This window comes from Tachysurus fulvidraco, chromosome 24 (genome assembly GCF_022655615.1).
Source record: "Tachysurus fulvidraco isolate hzauxx_2018 chromosome 24, HZAU_PFXX_2.0, whole genome shotgun sequence".
NCBI lineage: Eukaryota > Metazoa > Chordata > Actinopteri > Siluriformes > Bagridae > Tachysurus > Tachysurus fulvidraco.
In genome coordinates, this window is record NC_062541.1 from 8042999 (window position 1) to 8069850 (window position 26852).

The following is a 26852-nucleotide window of genomic DNA, read 5'->3' on the forward strand; positions in this document are numbered from 1 at the left end:
CTCTCTCTCTCTCTCTCTCTCTCTCTCTCTCTCTCCCTCTCTCTCTCTTTATCTCTCCCTCTCTCTTTCTCTCGCCGGACAGCACACACCCAGAAGACCTTCATCCACAAGTTATCGGATTCATGTGCAGTTCACATTCCGAATGTCCGCCCACAAACAGCTGAGTACAGAGTGGACAACTTTTTCCTTCTAAAGTTATTTTCACTCACACACACACACACACACACACACACACACACACACACACACACCCTTATTACTCAGGAAGGATTTACTGTACGTATGAACGCAAGTCAGAAGAAGACTGAAAACCCAGGAAGATTGAAGTAGTGAAAACTCAGTGTGAACAGAATCCACTATATTACTGGGAGTTGCTGATAGCTTGACGTCTTGATACCTATACAACCCAATAAAGTCTGAATGCTGTCGCAAACCAGACGTGTATCTTCGTCCATTTATGGAAAAGTTTTTGAGTTCTTATATTAAAATCCATTTGAAATAATACAGTATATACTCATATTATGTATATATACTCATATGTGAACATACAGAAAACCTATTTCAGCTTATACCAGGGCACACAAGGCACAAGACACCCTAGCCATGGAACCAACCCATTACATGGCACAGCCTCTGAGGTCCCACCGTGTCCCCAGTAAATAATGTCAATGACGCTAATAAGATTTTGAAATAAAATGTGTTCTGCAAAATAGTTCAGAACTGTTAACATTGTTGTACACATTTAAATAATGTGCCTAATATTTTAATAGTTTTTACCTTTTACCTTTACCTTTTAATCCTTTAATAGTGTTTAAATAAATAAACTGTACCGTTCTGTTTTCAAGGGAAGCAATAAATGTTTTCTTCAAGTTAAAGGGGCTGCAAAAAAGTTGAAAAGCTCCTGGACTAAAGACAGCTTAACTTTCGCACATAGAAAAGGGAATGCATCACACAGACAGTGATTGCCAGTGCAGTAAGGAACATAAAAGTGTTAGAAGGATATGTGGTGAAAAAAGAGAGCAGAGTGAAAGATAGAAGGTGATAAAGAAAAAACAGTAGAGATAACAAAGAGAGTGCATAAAAGCACATGTAGTGTGTGTGAAGAAAATAGTGAAGGCCAGAAGTGAGAACGAATACAAAAAGAGAGAGCAGGTGGAGGAGGTGAAAGGACAGAGACCTTTCAGCCCTCAGGAAGAAAGACGGATTGAGAAGGAGGTGGAGGACGAAGGGGAAAAAATAACTACACTAATCATTGTGGCACAGAAGATAGAAAGAAATGACCTCTCATCGCCCGGCTTAACACACGACTACTACTGAGGGAGGAGCAGAGACAACATGATACACAGCACAGAGTCAGTCAGGCTCGCTCCCTCCATCAACACAGCATTTCACACCTATTAGATCTGACTGAACTCCTACAGACCAGATGACTAAAGCCTTCATTTAGCAAATAAGGACAAAGAGCAATGTGGACAGCTTAATGTACTCACTTCTCAAGTCTTCAAAAAAAATGCAACTTACAGCAAAATCAAGCATCTTTTTCTACAACAATCACAGAAAAATTCTGAATTGACTGACATATACAGCATAACAGTTTAGTAACCTCTATAAAAATGTAATGTGAGGCGGCAGAAATGCGTTTTTTCTGGTTTTCCCTTACTGCAAGTTTTTGATGATGATGCTAAGGCTGTAGATATATACCATATTTTTTTAAATAAAATTAATAAAGTTAACAACATGGACATGAGGGATGTGGCAATTCAGCAGTTAAGGTGTTGGACTACCAATCGGGAGGTTCTGAGTTTGAATCCTAGGTCCACCAAGCCGTGACAGTTGGGCCCCTGAGCAAGGCCCTAAACCCTTAATTTGCTCAGCTATATAAAATAAGATAAATAATTTAAATCACTCTGTATAAGGTTGTATGCCAAAAATGGACAAAGTGGAACTAAGTTTTTAATATATATCTATACAGACCTTCTTCCAATGCCATCAAATGAAGTGATAGTGTCTTGTTGCACAAACGATTTCTCTCTCGGTAATGATTAAAGTATTGGCACCCCTGACATCACTCACTTACTGTTGATCAAGCTTGTGTGTACTCACTAAGTTAGACAAACAACATTCCAATGCAATGGATTTATATTTAGCATATTTAGAGTAGTGTTTTAGCAACTAATTAAAGGATTGCATGAATGAAACTCATTATAGCTATAAGGAATGATTAGGCAAAAGGAATAAAGTTACAGAACACAATAGAAAACACATCAGCCCATAATAGTCCTTAATAAAAGGCACTTATGATTGGAAACAACTGTCCAAATCCAGCTTCCAGGCCCAAATACAATGATAATTACATATAAGAAAAAAATCACTGTTGTCATGCCTTTACAGAGGGGATGAGTAAGCGTTGACCAGGTATCACGTAGCTGTTTAGAGGGAAGCTCAGTGTCCAGCTTTAGCAGGTCTGTACAAATCTCTGGTGTTGGATTGTGATGGGACTTTCTGCAATTGCCACTCTGTCTGTCCACATCTGTGTCTGCCTGGATCCAGCTATTGTCACCATTCCCTGCCAAACACAGAGAAACATATAAACCTTAAACCAAAGTTCTTCTTTCTGTGCAAAATTGTCAGAGATCACAGCTTGGGATTTTCCATTTTAGAGCAACAAGTGGGATCCGTATAAATGGTGTATTGTGATCATGTATGATGTGATGGAGGTTTAACTTGATGTCGCTCGAGTCTCAGTGATCTACATTCTGCATACTAATGTTGTAACCTGACATTTTGGACTAAAAGGAAGAAAGAAGAAATTATATCACTGTGTTAACCTCCCGTCATCGAATGTTTCCATTTCAACCCACACTGGAACAACCGGCAGTTTTAAAGGTGCCATTTCCGAGTGCTTCACGACATGCTGTAATCATATCACTTCAAAGACAAGGACACAACTGGGCGGATTGCTGATCTCTTGTATTGTCATTATTTTTCTCTGATTTGATTGTTCCTGTTCTGCTTTTAAACTGTGTTTTGTTTCACACGTCATTTCATAATTTTATCTATTTTCTATTTCTCACCTTATTTTATATCTTATTATATTATTTGTTTTTTTTCCACTCTCGGTCTTAAAAGTGGTTTTGACAGTCCATAAAATGTAACTGTATATAGATATGTCCTTACTGACCCCTTAAGATTGAGGTCAGTGGTATGATTAAATAAGTAAATAAATATATAAATAAAATTCCAAAGCAGTAATATTACAGTACATTTTTTTCATTCAAGGATGTCTCATTCCATTTTTCTGGACCAGAATTCAGCCTCACCTACACAGCTGTTCCATTATCTAATAATTTCATACTTTTAATAGTGAGCTAAAGATTGTGGGAGTGTGTAGAATAAGGGAAGCAGGTTTCAATTGCAATTCACCTTTTGTCCAGCAGAGGGCTTTAAAAATATAAAAAGCAAAAAGTTCACCTTTAACCTTTTCGCCTACTTGTTGCAACAAACATTCATGCGTGCAGTAGCTTGAAGGCGGTGATTGACTTTGTACATCGTCTTGTTGAACAAACTCTTTTTCCCAACTGATACCTAGCTTAAAGATCGTGAAGTACGTCAGGTTTGGGAATACCTCAGTGCTTATCCGCCTAGCTTTGCTTCTGGCGTGTGACTTTCCTGTAGAGCTGAACTGCTGCTCTATTTCAGCAGAATTACTGCAGTTAACCTCCAATGACATGAGAATATTAGACTCAAACTCTACTGCATGCTAAAGCAGCTAAGTCACAAGATAGCAAGAATTTATTATTTATTCTCTAGGCAGAGAAATATCTGCTTTCTGTATGTATAAGGTATAACTAATTTTCATACGATTTTCTCACTCCACCCGGCTAAACTGCACAGAGGAAAGGCTTGTTAACCAAAATCTCAGTGAGGGCCGCTTGAGCCTCTGATTCTCACTGGGGGACAGCAGAGCACTCACAAAACAAACGCTGCCTTCTATTTATAGATGCCTGTTGGCATGGCAACCACGCTTTGTTTGTTTGAGTCACAAAACTATTTCTGCACTTTGCCTGAAAACCTGGGTGGTTTCACTTCTTTCACGACTGGTGCTTCCCCTCCTAGGCAGCTATCAAGACTGACGCTGCACATTATTCATATCTTTCATATCCAAAGGTATTACCTGTGAGCATGTCTGCACGTTCCTTTGCTGGTTGTGTTAAAGCTGATTGTATCAAATATGTTATGAGAAAAGACCACTAAAACTGTCCCTTGTGGGAGGATGTGCAGGATTTAAGCAGCAGCAGTTGACGGGAGTTTCTTTGGAGACAGGTAATTGATAATTATTCATCATGAGGAAACAATAATACCTCGTATACCTCGTATCATAAGTCCATGGCTTCTACTATAAAGCTGAAGGTAGGTGCAAAGAAAGAAACCCACCGCATACCTCCGATTCCACTGATCTTCACTGGTCACAAACCTCATGACATGTGTACTATTTATACATCATCTCATTCATTACTATACCATATCCATACATATGTTAATCAGAAACGTCAGTATGCACCATCACACAATATTCTGGCACTGTGATGCTATTTACTGGAAGAGGAAGAGGAAGAGGAAGAAGAAGAAGAAGAAGAAGAAGAAGAAGAAGAAGAAGAAGAAGAAGAGCAAAGCATAGTGAACACTTTCAGGCTTGAACTTGACCTTTGTGCCTTGACCTCAACCGTGTGAGTCAGCACCTAATTTCTGTTATGTCTTTTCTTATCTGTTTGCACTGACATTCCCTAATTTACACAACATGCTGTCTAGTGATTATCATAGATGATTATATAATAGATTATAGTGAACACACTGCACAGCCTACTACTCTATATGTCTATAGCAAATAAAAAGGTTCATGTGTTAATGTTGTTCCAGGTACATTATCACGGTTCAATTAAGGAAGGCAAGCGTTTATTGGCTTTTGGTTTGGCGCAAGTACTTACAGATCTGTGAAGCAAACCAACGAGCAAGTTAACCTCAGTCCCAAAGAGTTAGTGACAAAGTTTACTTCTGCAACATTGCAGAGGGAGGGACTGAAGCCTGTGCAATAGATAAGACAAGCACTTACATGCAGAAACGCACACACACACACACACACACACACACACACACACACACACACACACACACACACACACACACACACACTTACATTTGGCTATATTTGTGAGGACCTTGCACTGGCACCAATATCTATACCTAGAGCTAACTTTGTGAGAGGAAACATTGTGACTTTTAGTAAACGATAAAACCCCACCAATATATAAAAACCTGTCCACACACACGCAATCCCCCACCACACACACACACACACACACACACACACACACACACACACACACACACACACACACACACACACACACACACATACAGTGTTTCTCCTGACTCAGCAGCTGTGGGTGGCAGTTTCATTTCTCACTTAACCTGACTAGAGTAATGAGAGCAGGTCCAGACAGACGGTATATACCTCCTACTTCCCCATGGCCTCACAATACTAGTGAATTACACTGAAAAGCTCCTCCCACTTCACACTTTTAATGTCTGCTTAACATTGAAGTGAAGCCATTAATAATGCAGTATGTTTGCTCACAACAAGATGCTACAGCCCAGGAGGATCACAGAAACCTCATTCTACCTCTATGAGTACTCTTAAAAACTCATTATGTAATTAACCTGGCCTTCCTTCATGATGCCATGATTAACGTGTCATTTGATGCTATATTTACATGCGTATGTGTGCATGTGTACAAATGAAGGACATTTCAAACACAGACAATGTGGCCTTTATGTCAATTTCTATACATGTTGCACATAAATAAGTCGCATAATTAATAATACTAATTCCTCTGCAACAGCGCTGTCACACAACATTCCTGGCACTGGGATGGAGTAGAAGAAGCATAGTGAACTTTTTTCACATAGGACGTTGGGGTCAGAGCAAAGAATCAGCCATGATACAGCACCTCTGCTATGATAGAGCACCTCTCAATCTTTTTATTGTTCCTTGCGATTCTGTTCATTTGTTTTTGGTCACCATAATGAACTGACTGTTTTGTGGTTGGTTGATTTGCACTACGACATACAGCAGATTAGGTTACAAGCCAGATCATCCCATAGAAACCTGCTCTTTACCTTTGTATTTACACTTTTACCCAGATCAACTCTCAGCTCAAAAAAAGACAAATATATCAAGTATTACAAATAAAATAAAGCAATTCTGTATGATTCATTATCTGGAAGATTACAGATTAACGCTGGCTTGTACAAGTCTCAAGCAGCTTTGAGGACAAAGGACAAAATCGAAATGTAACGAAGAACATAAATAAAAAAATGTCAGCACATATAACTATAAAAGAACTACTTTTCTAGATACTGTGTAAAGAGATGAATGTTTAGGCCTTTGGAGCAGGAATAGACACACCAGGCTGCTCGCTCTACAGGAGGAAGCTCTGTTAACTTTCTGAAGCAGAAAGAATGTATCAGAGATGTTGAAGACATGTGTGTTTAGTGAAGTTACAGTACCTGTCAGATGAGTCACATGAGACGCTTGAGGAGGTCATGAACCAGATGAGGAAAAGCGCTCTCAATGACACCGTTTAGCTGTATTCATTCTGTTGCTCAATAATAATTCATCCACAGGGATATTCTAGAAAATGGAGGAACCCCACTATGGATGTGTGGATAGAAGAAAATGTGTGGATCTAGAAAATGGATTAATCTCACATGCTCTCAAAATAAAAACAGAAGAATGTTCTCGGGGAAGTGATGAGATGCTTCATATATGCATGTAAAAGGGCCTTCTGAATTTGTACAATACCTCCTTTAAGCTGAGTTTTAGAAACTGTAAAACAGCACAGACAAACCTTGACCAAAGTGTCTCCCTCTCTCCCCCGGTTGCTAAGCCATCTGCCTGTCTGTTGCTAAGACAGTTTAGGGCAATCATTGACTAGAGACGCAGTAGCCAAGGCAACTCTGCAGAAAGAAACTCTCTGTAAATCACTGTGGTTCCTTCTAAGGTCCTTGTTCCAATTTCTTTCTTAAGTCTCCGTGTTGGGGGCAAGTTTACATGCAGGTTTAGGTCTATTTTTAGCTGGACCTGACCAGACACCACCTCAGACTGCTAGGCTTTCAGAAAGGAGAGGGTCTTCTCCCATTTCTTCACATAGACTGAAAAAGCAATTCCCCTTCCTATATCAGGGCAAAGCAGCCATGTAAAAATAGGTAGGTTGGAATATTTAAAAAAGTTATACTAAAAGTATATCACCTAATTGACCAAGAGAATGTCTTAGAAATATATATCCTAGGCTAAAATGTTACTATAAACTCACCAGCCACTTTATTAGGAACACAAGAACAACTGCATACGGGGTGGGGGGTGGGGTGGGGTTGCACCATCCAGTTCTGACAGCTCTGTGGGTAGAAATGCTTTGTTACTAAGACTGCGGAGAATGTCCAGACTGGTTCAAGCTAACAGTAAAGCTACTGCTTTTCATACAGCATAACCACTCTTAACAACCATGGTGAGGTGAAAAGCATGTCAGAATGCACAACAGATCAAACCTTGAGGCTTATAAGCTAAGAAGACCTCGTCGCTTCCACTGGTATCAGCCAAGATCTGGAATCTGAGAGTACAGTGAGCACATGCTTGCCAGAACGGACACTTGAAGATTGGAAGACATCATGTGATCTGATGAAGCTTGATTTCTGCTGAGACATGAAGTAAGAATTTGGAGTCAAGAGCAAAAATCCAACCTGCCATCTGTCAACACCCTGTAGCTGACACACAGCTGTGCTACCCACTGCATCACCTCAGCTGAGCAAGAACATTGTACTGGTGTCCTCAGTAACAGATAACCTCTGAATCTGAGTGGATGAGGGTTATTGCCATTTATTATGATACCCGAATAAGAAGAACACAGTACATTGTATAACTAAAATTCCCAAAATAGGTGACGTTTAGGAGCAACAGCTACATTCCACATTTATCTATTGTACAAGAATATAATCCTGAAGAAAGATAACATGGGAGAAGCTTCATTTCTCTGTAAATTCAAGACAACCCCTATTTAATGTGTGTGTGTGTGTGTGTGTGTGTGTGTGTGTGTGTGTGTGTGTGTGTGTGTGTGTGTGTGTGTGTGTGTGTTTTGTTCCTAATGGTTTTTATTCAGCTCTCAGTAAAGTGAAGTTTATCTCCTCTGCACAAAAGCAGCTGTGTTTATATTACAGAATGATAGACCATGAGATCTTAGCTCAGTCTCTGTCTCACTCACACACACACACACACACACACACACACACACACACACACACACACACACACACACACACACACACACACACAAACACACACACACAAACACACACACACAAACACACACACACACACACACCTTTTCCTTTTGAGACACTTTTTTTCCATTTCTTACTTGGGCTCGGTCTCTCACACTACCTTAACTCTCTCAGGTTAATAGACAGATGAACAGCTCTGCAGCTGAAGCCCATCTGCCTCAAGCTTGCCTTGGTGTGTATTCTGAAATGCTTTTCTGCTTGGCTTGGATACACAGTCAGCTCGAGCCTGCTCAGGCTTTTTCAGCTCGAACCTGCTCAGGCATTTGTCTTGACACTGGTCTGGGTAAAATCACAGAAGATCAACAGTTTTTGAAAACAGTCCCATTCAAACCACCAGCCCATCTAGTCGGATGGGTGTATGGATGGATGAGTGGAAGGATGGGTGATAGACGTGTTAGTGGTTGGACCCAAAAAAAAATCTTTCCGGGTCATTGAGTGTAAAAGAACTTCAAATCTGGACTTCATCCGGACCTTTGATTTGAACGAGCCTGTTGATTGATGGCTCAGGTTTTGGCTTTGTACAGTAGTTTGCAGTTACCAAGAAAGCAAACCAAAGTCCAGGAGCTGAGAACACACAAGCTCTGACTACATTTCATAACTGTAAGCACATGCCCCATTGGGCAGCTCGAAGTCCAGTGATTGCACCTGTACCTGAACATCTAGCCATTAGCACCTAACGCACCTGGCAAGCGTGTTCAGTCTCCATGCACACAAATCCATACCTAATGTATAACACAAGAGACAAATCCTTAAAGCAAGCTGCGCTTAATGAGGATTAGCAACTAGGAGTCGTTAGTCTTAGAGAAACATCTTCTAATTTTTATTCATACTTATTTCTGCTGCTTTTTTGTACGTTTACTAGAATGACAAGATAGCATGCGCTGAAACAAGCTAAGGTGTAAAAAAGTCTGCACATTTTTCGAATTTTATATGTTAATAATTTTGACAGTGTGTAGTCTGGAGTGACATGACATTCACACACACACACCAGCAGTTGGTGACACGGCAAAAAAATCATGTTGCGATACTTTGCCGACAAAGCGACATCAAAATCAGCCACACTTTAAAACGCACAGTGTATAACTGCTATACAACTTTCATAGAACTATCCACAAAATGTAGAAATGGACAACTAATTAAAAATACATACAAATTTCTTTCCAAAAAAATTTTAACTACATTAATTATAACTCAGCACCACATTACCACACAATTCATATACATGTTTTTATTTTTAGACGTGAGATTTTATATTTGTTTAGGCATTATATAATCTCTTTACTCTGAAACATATTATGTTTGACAAAAAGCTATTTCCCCTATCTCCAAATGATTCAGCAGTTAACTGTTTCCTCAAAGCACGCTCGTTACTGGCGATCCGCATATCGCTGTTTGCTCAAAATGACTGAATAATGTGCCGTGTCATTTTTCCCATCCACATCATTTCACACATTGCCTCAGATGTATTAAAGCAGACTTTGACATGACAGATTCTATTAATAGCCTCACATTTTAACACTTAAAAGTTAACGGTGGTGTTTTTTCTAACAGTTAAACGATATGTGATTTGATATATGATACAATTCTAGATATGATATGGTATAAAATAAGATATGATGTGATGATATAATGATTACGTTTCAATTTAATTCAATTTGTTTGTATAGCTCTTTTTTATGACTTGTGTTTTTTATGAGTGTGTTATTACACTGAAAACTGGGAAGATAGATGCAAATGAGTGAATATGTAATGATTGATGAGCTCATTTGAATATTTAAATCATACAGTATTTGCATAATTCAAGAAAAAGTAAACAGGTTGCAAGGAAAAGATGAGGAAAAAGATCATCAAGATGCGATAAGATATGATACGATACGATGTGATATGATATGATATGATACAATACACTATGATATGATACACAATATGATGTATTTATATGTATGTATATATATAATACTGATATGGTATGATAAGATATGATATTCAGTATGATATGATAAAATTTAAATTGAATTCCTTTACTTTTAAGAGAGAGGAATATATATATAATAAGCAGAAGAAATAAATTAATTAAATTTACATACGGTTAACGTTTAAAATGAATTTAAAAAATATTAAGTTTAAATGAAAATACTATACTATCCCTATATGATACGACACAATGCATATGATATGCAGTATGATATGATGTGTGATATGAATATTATATATGATGTATATGATATGATGTATTGTATGGTGCTATAATATGATGTGTATGATACAATACAACATCATATATAACATTATAACCTGTAAAGAATTTAATTACTAAAGAAATAAACCAGAAACAGTGGGTACAGAAATACAGGTTCTGTCCAGTCTTTTGACAGTGAGTAGTGACATTCTGATCAGACACAATACCAACACTCTGATATTCTCTCTGCACCTTTATATAATTTACTGTCATTCTGTTCTATCGTCAGACGCACACTCATACCGTCAAACACACAGTGGACAGAGGGACAGACAGATAGACTCTGTCCACCATTCAGGAAGCTTTATTTAACACCAGGCGCAGTGCCAGCTCCCCAACCAGCCACACAGAGCAGAGTAATCCCACACCCAAATCCACAGCAGGTATAATACTCAGGATTAAAGCTTTCAGTGAGGTTTTAGGACTGCTGTTGCTGCTGCTGCTGCTGCAAAAAAGAGCGCTTTCACACACTCCTGTGCCTTCACCCCTTACCTCAATCACATAACCAGACAAAAGAGATGCCCCATACGTTCTATCCGATTCATGTTAACTACATTCTGCTCGTTCTTTAACTAAAAGCCATTTTTCACTTTTCTGACCTTGTTTCTTTCTCAGTTAGAATGGTGCTATTTTCAGTTCCTGTATGCTCAAACGGCACAGGAGCGAAACATAAAGGAAATGAAGTCTTTTAAGAAAATAAATGAATTCCTACATCATGCTTTCTAAGCTCTTCAATTAGGCAAGAAGCTTTAGGATTAAAACACACACACACACACACACACACACACACACACACACACACACACACACACACACACACACACACACACACACACACACACACACACACACACACACACACAGGAAAAGTGACCTGCCAAAATATCAAGAATAGACACCAGACAGCACAGTGACATCTACAGATGCTAAACACACACAGCATGAAGATTTTTTTTCTTTTCTTTTTTTTTTTAGGGTAGCAGGGGCACAGCTGTGTGCGATCTGCTGCATGTGACATGTCTTGTGATCCTTCATCAGGAGTAGAACTTGTTTATTATCGTGTATTATTGCGCTCTGTTCTTCTTTACCTCCCTCTGTAGTGTGATCAGTGATTCAGTGGGAGGTGCACGAAAATCATGTTAAAATGGGTAATTATAGAGTGCATGTGTCCTTGGATGTCCTATCCACCTGTGTGTGTGTATGTGTGTGTGTGTGTGTGTGTGTACTGTACTGTATATGGCCAACCTGCTTATGTAATGAAGGTTGTGGTGACAGCAGGAGCACAACCCCCCCCCCCCCACACACACACACACACACACGCACGCACACGCACACAAAGGCATTACACAAAATGCCATTACTTAATGCACACCCAGGCTAACAATATCTGCTGTGATGTGAGGTCTGCTGGAGTTCGGCCAGAAGGCCTGAAAACACACCAGCGATATCTGTGGGTCTGCATCACTGACACCAGTGTGAGGGTCTACCGCTGATTTTAAACACTGTGATTTCTGCATTCTTTAAAGAATTAATTAAACTATTAATAGCTAAGTTATTAAACTTTCAGTATTATTACAGGTTCATAAAGAAAACTGTCATTTCAAACAATCTTTAAACCTGTAGTATTATTTATTCAATACCGAAATACTGAAAGAAATCAATATATATATTATAATATCTCATGTCACTCCATTATTGTTGCCGTGCAACAATGTCCACTGATAAAAGCTCGATGTAAATAGAACAGACTTGAATTAAATCTTGAAAAATAAAAATAAAACAAAAATATGAAATAAAGCACAAGTTAAAATTGAAATCTATCTATCTATCTATCTATCTATCTATCTATCTATCTATCTATCTATCTATCTATCTATCTGTCTGTCTGTCTGTCTGTCTGTCTGTCTGTCTGTCTGTCACTATATTTATCCGTCTGTCCTGTCCTGTCCTGTCCTGTCCTGACCACTGATCCTGCCCCAGCACAATTCCTGCCCCTCACATGTGAATATCACAGAGACCTGAACGTTGTGACTGAGGACTCGACGGATGTGTTGATACTGTACATGCTGGTGCTCTGTCTGTCCTGCCCTGAACAAGCAGCAAGTGCAGAAAGCCAAGGCAATGTAGAAAAACCTTCAATTAATCATTTTTATTATATTTGCATACTTTGTATTCTGGCATTACTACAGTGTTGATTGCATATTGCAGCTAACTCCCTGATGAGCGGCGTATCCTCGTGCACTCGTTTTAACGATGAAAGGCTCAGAACTGGGACAGAGGAGGATTTTTTTTTTTTTTTAAAGCAAGAAAGGGGAAAAAAGAAAAAGAAATCCTGCGGTTGTAAAATCGGAGCGGGACTCCCTCCAACCCCCAGCACCGCCTCCTTCCTCAGCTCGATCCTGTTATTAAAAGCTACAGAGAGAGCGAGAGAGAGAGAGAGAGAGAGAGAGAGAGAGAGAGAGAGAGGTTGTTTCTCAGAGGGAGAGACCAGGCAGACCTACAGAGCTGCACAGAGCTGCACCGGAGCAAAGGGGTAATTGATACGTAATTGAGAAAAACATCTGAAGCCCTTTAATTAACTACCAGAGAATTGCAGTTTGGCGTTTAAGCAAATGTGCCTACAGCTACTAGGGTTTTTTCACAGGTGACACAAAAGTCAACGATCTTTTTTTCTGCATCTTTTTCGAAGCACCTCGGCTATTAAACAATGATCCGATTTAATTTTTTTGATCAGTAAGAAAAGGACCTTTTAAGTGAAGATACCACTAAACGATTCCTTTTAAAAGGAGAAAGCATTAGGAGTAGGACCTTTTAGAAGGAGCAACCTTTTAAATCAGACCTTTGCTAAAGCAGTTAATGTGATTACGCTGCTCTGAGAGGTGAACAAATTTCATAATCGAAGCCATTAAAATGTGTTGTGTGAGAAAAGCATTCATCATGCATCGCGTGCGTGGCAGCCTGCTATGATTTTATCAGCTCTTGGAACACCAGAGGCATTAGCCAACGGCAAAAAGCTGCTGGAAAATGTCTGCTTGATTCTGAATAATTCACAGAAAAGACAGAAGGGGAAAAAAGGAGTGTAACTTGGACACAGTGCTTGTGGACAGTCAATAAAACAAACGGTGAGGTCAGGCAACTTTTTACCATGAAAAGAGCAAACAGTGACCATTCAAATAAAACCCTTATGTCAAGTTCAGGATATCTAATGCAGCACATTTAGATGACTTCAGGTAGCTGTTTAAAAAAAATATATTTTTAAGGAGATAAAAAAACAAATACAAGCAGTGCCGAATTTCCCTAGAAGCACCAGGCAAGCTGAAGAGGTGTTAATGGAGAGGTCATGTGCAACACTTGGCAAACTGTTTTAAAACCCAGAGCACACTTTGCAGTTCAATACAATCGCAAACCCAACCGCTTTTATAGTAACAGTAACAGAGATCTGATACAAATCACTTGGGTTTAAATAAATAAATAAATAAAATTACTCATGTGGAGGATCTCGTTTTGTGTGAATTCTCCGATTCTGCACAGGGAAAAAAAAAAACAAAGTGAGAATTTCTTTTTCTCCTTTTCTTTTTTTGGGTGAGCTTCACAAAATGGTGTGAAAAGCACTTCAGGAAATATCCCAACACCCTGAGCTTAGAAGCACACTGTAGCCCATTATCTATTTATCACTAACTGTGTGCAAAGCCATACTCATGCAGGGATTAAAGCTAGCCAATCGTGTGCAAAGTTTAAATAAGTTTATGGGAATAAAAGCATGCAAATCATATCATTTTCTCCAGTGGATAAAGAGGATCCTCCAGCCCCTCTCTGGCATGCATGTTCTGATGTAATCTGCAAAGCAACGGGAACTGCAGACCTCCCACTGTACCCAAACCATCTGTGACCCCTGGGCCACAACGCTGCACAGAAGCATCTTCCCTGGAGTGCGCACTTGTGCGAGCAGACGCTGTCCTCTCTAGCTCGGCTCTGGGTCACTCTGATCTGTTTCTTTGAAAAGGAAAGTACAGCCCTTTTGCAAGTGTCATTGTGCATGTTGTATATTTCATGATTGATACAGTGTGGTCCTTGTGTGCTACAGCTAACACATGCAGTGATCTTTTCTATCAGAGTGTTATAAAATATGAAAACAGGTCTATGTTGAAATCAATGTTGATGTGTGTGTGTGTGTGTGTGTGTGTGTGTGTGTGTGTGTGTGTGTGTGTGTGTGTGTGTGTGTGTGTGTGTGTGTGTGTGTGTTGTTAGCCCAAACTCTTTTCAAATTAGACAGACAGACAGATGAGCGTCTTATTTCTTTACACACCGATCGTTATAATAATGGATATTATTTCCCGACTTCATTCAAAGCGCTATGTCACTACATAAAGCTACGTGAAAGGACAAAACGGTATCAATATCGCACTTTATGTGTTGTGTATGTATGTGTTTATACATGTTCCAAGAGTACTGCAGGTATCATCAGTACATCTATCACTATTGTTAATGTAGCACAATTATCCTTTTGCCTTTCATAGCAAAATAAGTCTATTATGTTGTGATATTTCTACCATATTGCCTACTCCTATCACAAACTAGGTTCAGATAGCTCTTGATCAGCTTGAAGTCATAGTTTTGTGTATTGGATAAAAAAATAATAATAATAAAGACCAACAAAATGTTTGTATCAAATGCTAAACTTTTCATTCGCTACACAGTTGTTCTGTATTTTATCACTGGTTAACAGTTACAACCTACCGCTTAAAAATGCTCAACCGTCATCAACATCTGAAAGTGGAATGATTGACAGTTTGCGAGATTGACAGTTTGCGAGAGCTTCTTTTTTAGTACTCTCTGGTGTTAAACCCCGCAGGAAGCCCCGCCCCCTTCTTCGCCTCAGATTAGTAACCGGCTCAGTTTTCTTGCTTGAAACAAGCAGCCTCACTTTCTGCCAAGTACACGGAAATGCTATGAGATTATTAATGAGAAACAAATCTATACAAGTGATTTTGAAGTATTTATTTTTAACTACGCTTTTTGCTGTTTTACGCTAAAACTAGGTGCTTTGGTGGGTAAAATGCTACTGCTAGCAAATATACAATTCTAACAAATATAACATGAATACAGATTGCTTACAGTCATCATGGCTAATCTTATTGTTTTCTCCAAGTGAGAAAAACAGATGGCCTGAAATAAAGAGGACATGATATAGAGAGAATAAAAAAAAAAAGCTAACACTTTCATCGTGTCCCTCGTGCTAACACACTAATATCACCACAACACCCAGCATCAAACCAGCACCATTTCTTCTTCTGGCTCATTGAATAGCAGTAAACGATACTTTAGCACAGTCACAGTCATTTCTAGCTATATAGCAAGTGCTACAATAAGCTAATGTGCAGCTCTTATGATTTCCAGAAAGCAGCGATTTTATTTTACTACACTCAGTGTGGATTTCCATGATGCAGAACGTGTCATTGGTCCTCTGAGCCAACACAGCGGTCAGATATCACACATCTGTTTTCCTTGGGCTTACAGTACACACGTTGTCACTCTGTGTGTGTGTGTGTGTGTGTGTGTGTGTGTGTGTGTGTGTGTGTGTGTGTGTGTGTGTGTTTGCTCTCTGCACGTCTGTGACTGCTTCAGACAGACAGGTTCAGAAAAAGAGACACTCCACACATTTCTGTCTAGCCCTGTCAAGGTCAGATGGGAATAAATGTGAGCAGGCTTTGTGTAGGGTTTGAGACCTTCATGCTGTCATACTTGTATAGAAAAAGAATTTCATAAAAAATCTAAATCTCTACATGTATTACTGAGACCCAGACGGAAAAACTCTTGTTAGTGAGAGATTTAAAATGTGAAAGGAGTAAGTATGTATTTTAAGTATTTAAAGTGTAATCAATTACAGAAAAAGCAAGTTTTACGGTTTTACGGTGAATTTCTTGATTTGATTAGAAGCGTGTTGGTAGATTTAGGCGATAAATTTACAAAATGAAAACGGCTCCATCCATCCATCTCAGGTTTATTTGTATTGCTCTTTTTAGATATAGATCCCTAAGATCATTTCCTCTGTCCATTCATTCTCTCCATCTTAATTCCTAGACTCCATCCATCCATTTATTTATTCTTCATACTAATATCTCCATTCCTCTGCTCTAACCATCCACCCTATCTTCATTCCTATCATCCATCCATCCATATGCCTGTCCATTCATCCATTCCTCCTTCCCTCGTTCCCTCTATCCATCCCTGTATCTAACCACATACTCATGACAGTTTAATTGCAGTTTGATTATCATAATTTAATTTTGTGATACAAATCAGCATACTGATTGTGTACAGTATCAGTCTCTCTCTCTCTCTCTCTCTCCCTCTCTCTCTCTCTCTCTCTCTCCATGCCTGGAATAGAGCGTCACGGTGTGGTCCAAAGATTAGCCTCATTTATCTGTGTCAGGCCTCATCAGTCCACTTCCTGCTGCTCATTCAACCTGCCTCTTCATCTGAGTGCTACTTCTACACACTCACCACTGTGGACTCCCTGCATGCTGTTTACCAACAAATCATGGTCATCACTGCCAGAATCAGAGCTTCAGCTCTCTCAAAGATATCAAAAAATATCATTTATTTTTAATCTAGTTTAAAATATATATATTTTAGAGCAAATCCAGAGTTAACCAACCATGGTAGAGATCACAGAGAACTTCAGAAAGAAGTGTGAATGTTCATTTTTAGGTACTTTCAGCAAGACAGCACACCCTTGTTTAGAAAGTCTGATGGAAAAAGGAAGAAACTCCCCAGAGATGTGGAAGAGAGGAATGCTGCTGTGCCTGACCCCCTACACACTCTCAGGATGACTTCAGAGAGATGACACGTGGAGAACAGCAGAGGTGGAGACAGAGTCTCTCTTTCTAAACACATACTCTCACACTACCCACATGACTTGACCCAAGAGGGGAAATAGAAGAGAAATGTTTTAGTTCGAGTCTTATCTCTGCAAGCAATATGTCAGCCTGTCATCTCTTTACTACTTCTCCAAATGTCCCGACTTCAACTCCAGGAAATGACTTTGCAGCAGTGGATTTGTGAGTAGAAAAGCCTGTAGTAAAATCTGCAACATGCTCCTGTTATTAAAAGAGTCCAAACAGCTTGGGGTGAATTAGCTGCTAGCCAGTACATGTCATAGGACTAAGAAGGCATGCATAATAAGGAATGGTTACAGCAAGCCAAAAATAACAGTTGTAAGGGTGGGTTTCGCTATTCCACAGATTGTTTCTATCAGTGCTGCTTTCCTGTTATTGAATTCCTTTCTCGATGCATATCCTCCTTCACATCAGACGCACTCAGTTTTCACGTCACCAATGAAGTTGATGTTCTGTGCCACCCTTGCGCATCGTGCCTGTTCTCCACCAGAAGCTTTACATCTTCTCGTTACTGTCCTGCCTCATCTGCAATTAAACCCTGGTTTAGCCCTGTCACTCAGGAGATACTAAAGCCTTTAATCCAGTCCTGACACAGGTAATCCATAACGTAAAGTTACGCCAGGGCTTAGAAACAGATGCTAAAGACACTCACACCCAAGCGTGGAGTTCTGAAAGCAAAAGAGAAACTTTATCATATATTTGTGGACCCTGGAGTTTAATGGAGTACATTCTCTAATGGCCTTTACCTGTTTGCTACTTTTTTCCTCTGATATTCTGTAAACCGACTTTGCTAAAAGTTATATATTGTTTAACTCCATATTCTGTCTGAATCCAAATCATTAATTCCTACATTCTCCTTTAAAAAACTGCTTTGTCCTGGTCAGGGTGAAGAGCAGGAGGTGGATCTGGAGATTATTCTGGAAAAGCAGGGTGTAAGGTGGTGGAAATCACCTCCAATAGGACATCAGTTTTTCACAAGGCATCATACATACATTCACACCTAGCATGGATAATCCACTTGCGTGTTTTTGCACAGTTGGAGGAAACTGCTACGCACGAATGAATATAACATGTGAAACTCTACAAAGGATCAAACCCAGACACAAAATTGTACTGCAGGATAGGAAAATAAAAATTCCATTGATTAATCTGAAGTGGACACATGACTAGCTTGTGTGTGTGTGTGTGTGTGTGTGTGTGTGTGTGTGTGTGTGTGTGTGTGTGTGTGTGTGTGTGTGTGTGTGTGTGTGTGTGTGTGTGTGTGTGTGTGTGTGTGTGTGTGCGCGTCATCAACCGTTTCAGCTCTGTATTCACTGTTCGGAACTAAACAAATGACACTATTTTGTATTACACTAGCAGTAAAGTACAGTTTTGAGCTTTATGGGACTTTTTTTTTGTTTGTTTTTTTTTTTTTGTTGCAATTTTCTTCTAAATCAATGAAACAGTATTCCATAAAATTAACACATTGTCATAAACCTTCATGCTGTCTTCTATCTCATAAATTCATGAATGCTTCAATGCCCTGATTAATGCTGTTCAAAATGAACAAATTTTACTAGCTAACAAGTAGTGTGCAGTTTGGAATTAAATAATGTTAGTAAATCCCTGTCAGCCTAAATAAATCTACTTCTGGGTTATAATTACGTTGGAATGTGCACGCATTCTCTCGTAGGCTGGTCGGTATATTTATGTCCACCCCTTCATGTACTGTAGTGTGTGCTATACTGTACAAAACTCTGGCTTGGGGCTGAGAAAGTAACAGAGATGGTGACAAGGGAGTAATTTGGTCATACTACGAGAATTGCTCGAATGAGCAAGAGAAACACGAGACTGATGGTAAGCCAGCTAAGAATAGAAGGTTGTTTTCAGTCATGTTTTTCTGCTGAGTTCCTTATTACACACAGACTCCAGGGTTGCTGGGAGACTTCCTCTGTTCCATCATAATACAGAGAGGACTGGTTTAAATGTGAAACTAGACCAACAGTGATGATTAAAAGCAGGGTGATATGGAATAACACGAGCAACAATTCTAAGGCCGAAATGGTGTAGAAGCTATACTTTAAAGGGAATGATGTTGGTTTATGAATAAACCAATCAAGAAGAATTACAAAGCAATGTGGAGGTCATCCACAGCGCACAATAATGAGTTCCTGCTCTCATTTACACTATGAGTGGTTCACACTTAGAGTCTGCAGAAGGAACGATTCTGGGCTCGGTTTGGGAAGGGGAATAATCAAAGGTTTGCTTTCACAATTCAGGCTTGCTTTTGCAGGTTTGCACAATTTCATTCATCATTTTTGGGCATAGACATGCAAAATAGAAGGCACTAGATTGCTACATCGAGCTAGACGAGCTAAATCCACTCATGGGCCTGAAAGCAGCTTCTATGAGGGCAAATGAGCCAGAGTAATAAAAATACAATTGATTGAAAATGACCCTTCAGGATGCAAACTATTGATTTACTGTATTGCAAACACTCACCATAGTGAGTCATCACTACTCACTAACGTATGGCATTTCATACATCAGCTCATTAAGATGACTCCTGACTGTCCAGAAGATGTCATGTGTTTGCTATAAACAGTGTGTATTCGACCGTGTGTCCGAAAGAAGGGCATGTTGTTGATTCACATGTGCACTATTTATTTGAGGACTTCCTCTGATTTGCAGTATGCAGTTCTGCCATTGCTCTCATGCTCTTTATATTTCTTGATATACAACTTAACTCCTTGAGCTCCAATTTCCACTTTTGCACATTGTTACATTCCAAATTGAAAGCACAGATGGAATCCGTGCACCACTGGGAGTTACAAGGAAGAAGAATGGCCTGCATGCCGACATCCACTCGCTGGAGAAAGGAATGTTTTTCATCTTGACATCAAAAACCTCTTGTCAGTGCTGTAGAATAAAAGTGGCTTGGGTCTGTGTACTTCACCCATGAAGGGGGGTGTCAGACAGGCGGCTGGGGGTGGGGATGGGGAAGGGGGGTTTGTCTGTAGGACAAATAAAGCTAGGATGAAAGAGGGCTGGCTGAATTCAGTACCAACTCCACCTGGGCAGCTTTAATTCCTCTGCTTATTCTTTATCACCCTGTCGAATTCCATTCATCTTTTAATGAGAAATACGAGCTACATCCAAAAGCATGATACATTTACTCATTCGGTGAGATGAGCAAATAGGGAACTTATTAGGCCAGAACCTGCGTATACTACTGCCCATTTTAGCTCCATCACCACATGTTTTGGGAGTGATAGACCCAGACACTTCCATTCAAAGCCAGGGGATCTACTGATGTTTAAATAGGCCTATTTTGTGAGAATATGTTGGTAGGTACATCAGCGCCTGGCCCAGGTTTCTCTCTAATTTGGTCTCGGTCAGTTCCCACTCACTAGACAGCTCTCCACTATTATATGCCAGCTACAACCAGGAAGTGTGAAGGCTTTTTGAGTGCTGATCCTGCTGTAACACACTCAGAAGACATGATGGCTAGTGTTGCTGTGATTGACAGGAAATAGATAGAGGTTATGCCATCCCTCCCACCTACAGATCATTGATAGGTTTACTGGCTGGGGTTCCTGTCCACTGATGGCTATGACATCATCAGGATCTTTAACTTGCATCCTCTAGACAACAGGGTGAAGTTAGCTAGATACTGTATCTGAGGAATAAAACACAACTGGCACTGTGTTAAAGAACAGTAAGTATCAAAGACATGGCAGTATGTTGCTATGTGGGAGTCCTGAAGATTTTCCAGTGAACTAGAGTATAATAATATTTTAACTGCCTTTAAGAAAGTTACAGTACATGATATGGCTTTCACACATGGGCAGAATATTCCTTTTAGCTAAATCAAAACAATCTCAAACAAATCTCTCTGTACAGAAGGCATGTATACATTGGCGATATTGTAAGGTATCCATTATGGCAATATAATGCTTGCTGGTATACTGAGGTATATCACATAACCAATGATAAACCAGCCATTAAAAAGAGTGATTTGTGTCTTCGAAGATAAACAGCATGGCTTTGCTTGATCTGCCTTTGCACGCAAACCTGTGAGGGAGTGTGTGCTGAGAGCTTGTCTGGATAGGCCTCATTTTACTGTGTGTTCTCAGGAACAAGGTGAAGCCAGGTTGCTGTTCGTCCCTTCCCTCTGGTGTGTAAACAAATTTCTGGTTCAGCTGGCTCTCTTTGGCCATTGGCTGATCCTGTCTCTGTCAATCACTGTGGCCTTATGTAAGCACTATCTGCAGGTGGAGGTGTGTCCCTCCATATTTCACTGGCACTCGAGCGTTAAAGGTTATCCATGCCCGTACCTAACACTCCCTCTGCACGGTTCAGCAATCCAAGCTTGTTAGAACACTTTTAGTGCCCTTAAAAGTGCAGATGCAGTTAAACAAGAAACACTGACAAAATGGGCACTAAGGAATCAGTAACAACGTTTGCATATGTGTCTGTGTTGTAACTCAAGGCAGCTGATACACATGAGCACTCTTGATTAGACCACACAGTGTGTCTTCATTACAACTCATTAACAATTAAACGTAAGCAGTGCCGAAGACAGTTGTGCTCCCAATTCACCATAACATACAACACACACAACATGTTAAGCTAAAACCAATGTAATAAATACTATAACCTTTCTTACATCAGAATATTATAGAACAAAACAGCTTTTAGAGGAGAAAATACAATAGGCCCTTAGCAGAATCATGAACTTGTTTGCACTGTTGGGCTAAATATAATATAAAATAGCATACTTTGAGTACATGGCTGCAGGTTTAAAATAGAGTAAATACTTGATTTGATATATAAAAACGTATGCCGCGTTACTGTAACAACAATTATTTTTGGTTTTTTTTGGCAGAGTGTGTGTGTGTGTGTGTGTGTGTGTGTGTGTGTGTGTGTGTGTGTGTGTGTGTGTGTGTGTGTGTGTGTGTGTGTGAGGATGTCCCACTTGCCATTATTTGACAATCAGCTCACTTGAAAGCTTAAATTCAAGCCAAAATACAAACCAGAATTATTTATTACCTTGCTGTGCCTCTCTTTGGCATGCCTAAATATCTTGCTTCACCCTAAACTCATGTTATCGTTTTTTCTTCTTTTGTTTCACACTGTAGAAACACATAATGTGGACTCCTAACTAACTCAGCTAACAGACTTTGCAATTAAAAATGCAAACAGTCAGCTGTGTTCACAGCATTCAATAAATAAATAAGTGGCTTGAACTGCAATATCTGATCTGAGACCAGTCCAATGTACTTAGCATCGCATCAGTGCATCCTGTTCTTCTATCACATTTTTCCTAAAGTTTGCAATTATAACATTTTCTGAAAGAGGAGCTAACAAAACCATCTATTTTCTAATTACATCTGCAATTTCAGCAACAATGGCAAGCAAACTTTATTTGAATTAAGATTTTCTTCAGTTCTGTGCAAATTAGTCGAAAAACTTTAGTTCCTACCTACTAATAGTTCCCATTTACTGTCTAATTCCCAATATATAACAAAACCTTTCATCTTATCCTGGCATATACTGCTTTCAGTATATTTGTACAGGGACAAGGAGAAGGTACAAAAAGCATGAAAGGAAGCAGTTCTCAGGTGCCACTAGTTGGTGTATATATCTAGTACAATTAGCTTGCTACTGTATGCTAATCTGCCAAGCTCAGGCAAACAGAATCAGTCAATGCACTGATCACCCATGCATCCGCAGTCCAAACTCTCTTCTTACATATAATTACAATTAAAACTGTTTTTCTTCATGTCCCTTTGTTAACTACCTATTACACCTTATTCTGTTGTCTTGTTTTCTTCTCGATAGAATAGTTGGTTTGAATCTGATTTCTAAATAGAAAATATCTTATTTTCAATTCTTATAACATTTACAACATTTAGGAGACACCTTAATCCAGAGTGACTTACAATTTATTTCAATTTATACAACTGAGCAATTGAAGGTTAAGGGCCTTGCTCAAGGGCCACAGCAGTGGCAGCTTGGTGGACCTGGGATTCGAACTCATGACCTTCCGGGACACCTTAACCCCCCCCAAAAAAACTCTTATTCTTATTCCAAGTACGTTCAGTATCCTCCTCCTTCACTTAGCACATTTTAATACACAGATAAATCATTGCAATCAATCAACATGCAAATGAGTCTATGGCGTCATCTGGAAAGTTCCAGCCCCTTTTTTGTGCATGCACTAACTGCTGTCCCCTGTATAGATTTAGCAGCACTCAAAGCAACACCAGGGATTTACCACTTGCCTTTGTGAACTTAGGTTTCTCCAAAAAGCCAACTTGGGGAACTCCTCTGGGTGGTTCACCCAAACCTTCTTGAATTAAAAAAACAATTATTGATTGGTCACTTAAGTCTTTATTATATTGCAACTTCCTTTTTAATCACAGAGAGAGAGAGAGAGAGAGAGAGAGAGAGAGAGAGAGAGAGAGAGAGAGAGAGAGAGAGAGATTGCTAAAGCTCTGATACTGGGTGATTTACTGGTGCATTATAATATGGGTCTGTATTAGCAACAGTTCCTGCTGGTTGCTACAGATGCTCCAACGCCCCCGCGGGAGTCTCTGGAGATTTTTCTCAGTCGTATCTGCTCTAGTTGGCAAAACTTATGGGCAGCTAATGTTTACACGTCATAACGCACATATGAATCGTCTGGAAAATAGATTATAGATCTGCGACACACTAGATATTTATGTAACGCACATGGTACGAGTTATATAAATGTAAACATAATGTGCATTGTTTTGGTGTGTGTGTGTGTGTGTGTGTGTGTGTGTGTGTGTGTGTGTGTGTGTGTGTGTGTGTGTTGTGTGTGTGTTTGTGTGTATGTGTGTGGGTAGTCGGGGGGGGGGGGGGGGGTTGTTAGCGGTATCAGGGGTCCCAGCAGCCCGTTATATAACTGGACCCGATGTGCACCACAGGGAAAGCCTCAGTGAAGCTGCGCGACACGACACACACTGACGCACGCGCTTTTAACCGAGCTCAAATAAATACATACATCTCAAAGCGTGCGCTGAATTGTGTGTGTGTGCGTGCGCGCGCGGGGTGTGTGTGTGTGTGTGTGGGTGGGTGGGTAGGTAGTTCCTGAGATAGATCAGCGCCGCTTACAACTTCCGCGATTGTGTTTTTACGCACGGACTGAAAGTGCAAAAAAGCCACGTCGAAACACTGACGTTGTAAAAGTAGGTTACAGTACAGTAGTGTGGTGTAGTGTAAAGTGTGTGCGCGCGCGCACGCGTGTCTGTGCGTGTGTGTGTGCGCGCGCGCGCGTGTGTATGTGTAGCAAATGAGTGGCGCAGTTCTCCAGCGCTGTCGCTTTAAACTCAGACCGGGCGCGAGCGGCTCCCTGTCCGGCTTCCCCTTCTCACTGCCGCGCGCTTACTATCTTTCTCTTTAACACTTTTTATCATAATATTACAGCTTTGACTTAACTGCCAAACGCTCGTCTAGTTCACATCAAGCTGTTGTAACCAAATGACAAAGTAGTGCAACCGCTTTTGAAGTGTTTATAATGTATATATGTTTACGAATGTCAGGCTGTGAGCCGGTTTGCTCTTTCCGGAACAAATCGCCCCCGAATCCCGCGGCTCTCTCTCGCTCTGTGTTGGGCAGAAAAGCGGACTTACTGTGCGCCGGATGGGCAGCGGAAGTGAGCGGCTGTCCGCGCTGCTGTTGCCGGGCTCCCTGCTCCCTGCGCCCGCTTCACCTCCACTAGCACGACGGCGACTGCTGCAGCCGAGCTTGTATCTCTCTCTCTCTCTCTCTCTCAGTCTCTCTCTCTGTTCCCACCTACCGTGCGTGTGTGTGTGTGCGCGCGTGTTTGTGTGTGTAAAGTCGTGCGTACGTGCGTGCATGTGTGTGAATGTGTAACCCAAATATGGAGCACTTGGCCAGCCCCATTAGCTTAGCTTAGGCTATGTTGTTACATTCCATTAAAAATAAACGACTGCTTTATTATTTTATCACCTTTTAAGAAAAAAACATTTAACAGAAGTCCTTTATAGAAATGTGTTACAGTATATAACAGACTAATCCACAGTCTTTAAATAGAATAATTCTTCCCTTTCCTGCTGCTGTTTTTCTGAGCTAGAGCACATTATGGAGTGCACAATTAGTGCAGTTTATGTCAAGTGTATATAGATTTACAGCTCTTATAAACCTTTGTTCTTGGTGATTAGTCACTAATAGACAGGTCAAGGTTTTGGACATGAGATGACAAAAGGAGGGCAAGAGATGGCACCACCTAATTATATAGGCAACAGACTGCATTTCCAGAATAACTCTTGTTTCTTGTTCAGATAATGACATTACTGCTTTCGCTTCATTTGTGTGCTATAATTAATAATCAAATCAAACATTAGCTATGATTCATTTAGTCTTCGATAATCACATGGGAGTAAAATCATATTAGGTGGCAAGGCTTCGAAAGCGGCAGGTGCCCTTGGTTGAAGCCCTAGTGCTGCAGGTGCCCTTTGTTGAAGCCCTACTGCTGCAGGTGCCCTTGGTTGAAGCCCTACTGCTGCAGGTGCCCTTGGTTGAACCCCTACTGCCATACGTCCATCCTTGTAAACAATCTTAGAAAAAAGTTACTGTTGATTTATGATATTGAGCTTGCTGAAATGTTATTTACTTCACTGAGCTATGCCAAATTTCCAACTTTGACCATCAGAGCATTATTGATAGTCAAAGCATTCCACTTATTAGTTTATGTATTTTCATATTTTGTAGGCATGAGTGATGATTCAACATTCAACTTTTAAAGAAATTTTAAAGGCTTTGACTATATGTTAAAGTTACATTTGCTTAAAATTATTCAGCATTATGTGCAAATCGAGTGAGTGAGAAAATCGAGTGAGAGCACATGGAAAGAGACAAGGAGGGGGAGATTGTGGAAGGAGGTGTTGGGCAAAATAGAACATCAACATCTGACATTTATTTTCCGCATTTGCTTCATCATCTGTTCCTTGAGGGCATGGGAATGCCTGTTTGCCAGAATACACAAGGTCTTCTCAAGAGATTTGTCACATTCACATTCACACGCACATACACACACCACACACACACACACACACACACACACACACACACACACACACACACACACACACACACACACCTTCGAGGCAGCATTGTTCAGGGAAATCCAAGGAGAAGTGAGTGAATGTGTGTAATTTATGCTTCTGTATTTGTGAAAACCACATGATCACACAGACCTAGTGACATTCTTACACTGAGCATTATATTATACGAAAATGAAACATATAGTCATAGTAGCATTTCAGACATTCTCACACACATACTCACTC

The 26852-nt window shown here is 40.0% G+C and overlaps 1 protein-coding gene across 1 annotated transcript in view; it reads right to left on the reverse strand.

Moving 5' to 3' along the window:
• atxn1a (ataxin 1a) overlaps nt 1-25328 on the reverse strand; it is a 95630-nt gene extending 70302 nt beyond the window's left edge. The window contains exon 1 of the mRNA XM_027175684.2: nt 25173-25328. The gene's annotated coding sequence lies outside the window, so the exon portion shown is untranslated. The remainder of the gene's footprint in view (nt 1-25172) is intronic.
• Nucleotides 25329-26852: the final 1524 nt, after the last annotated feature.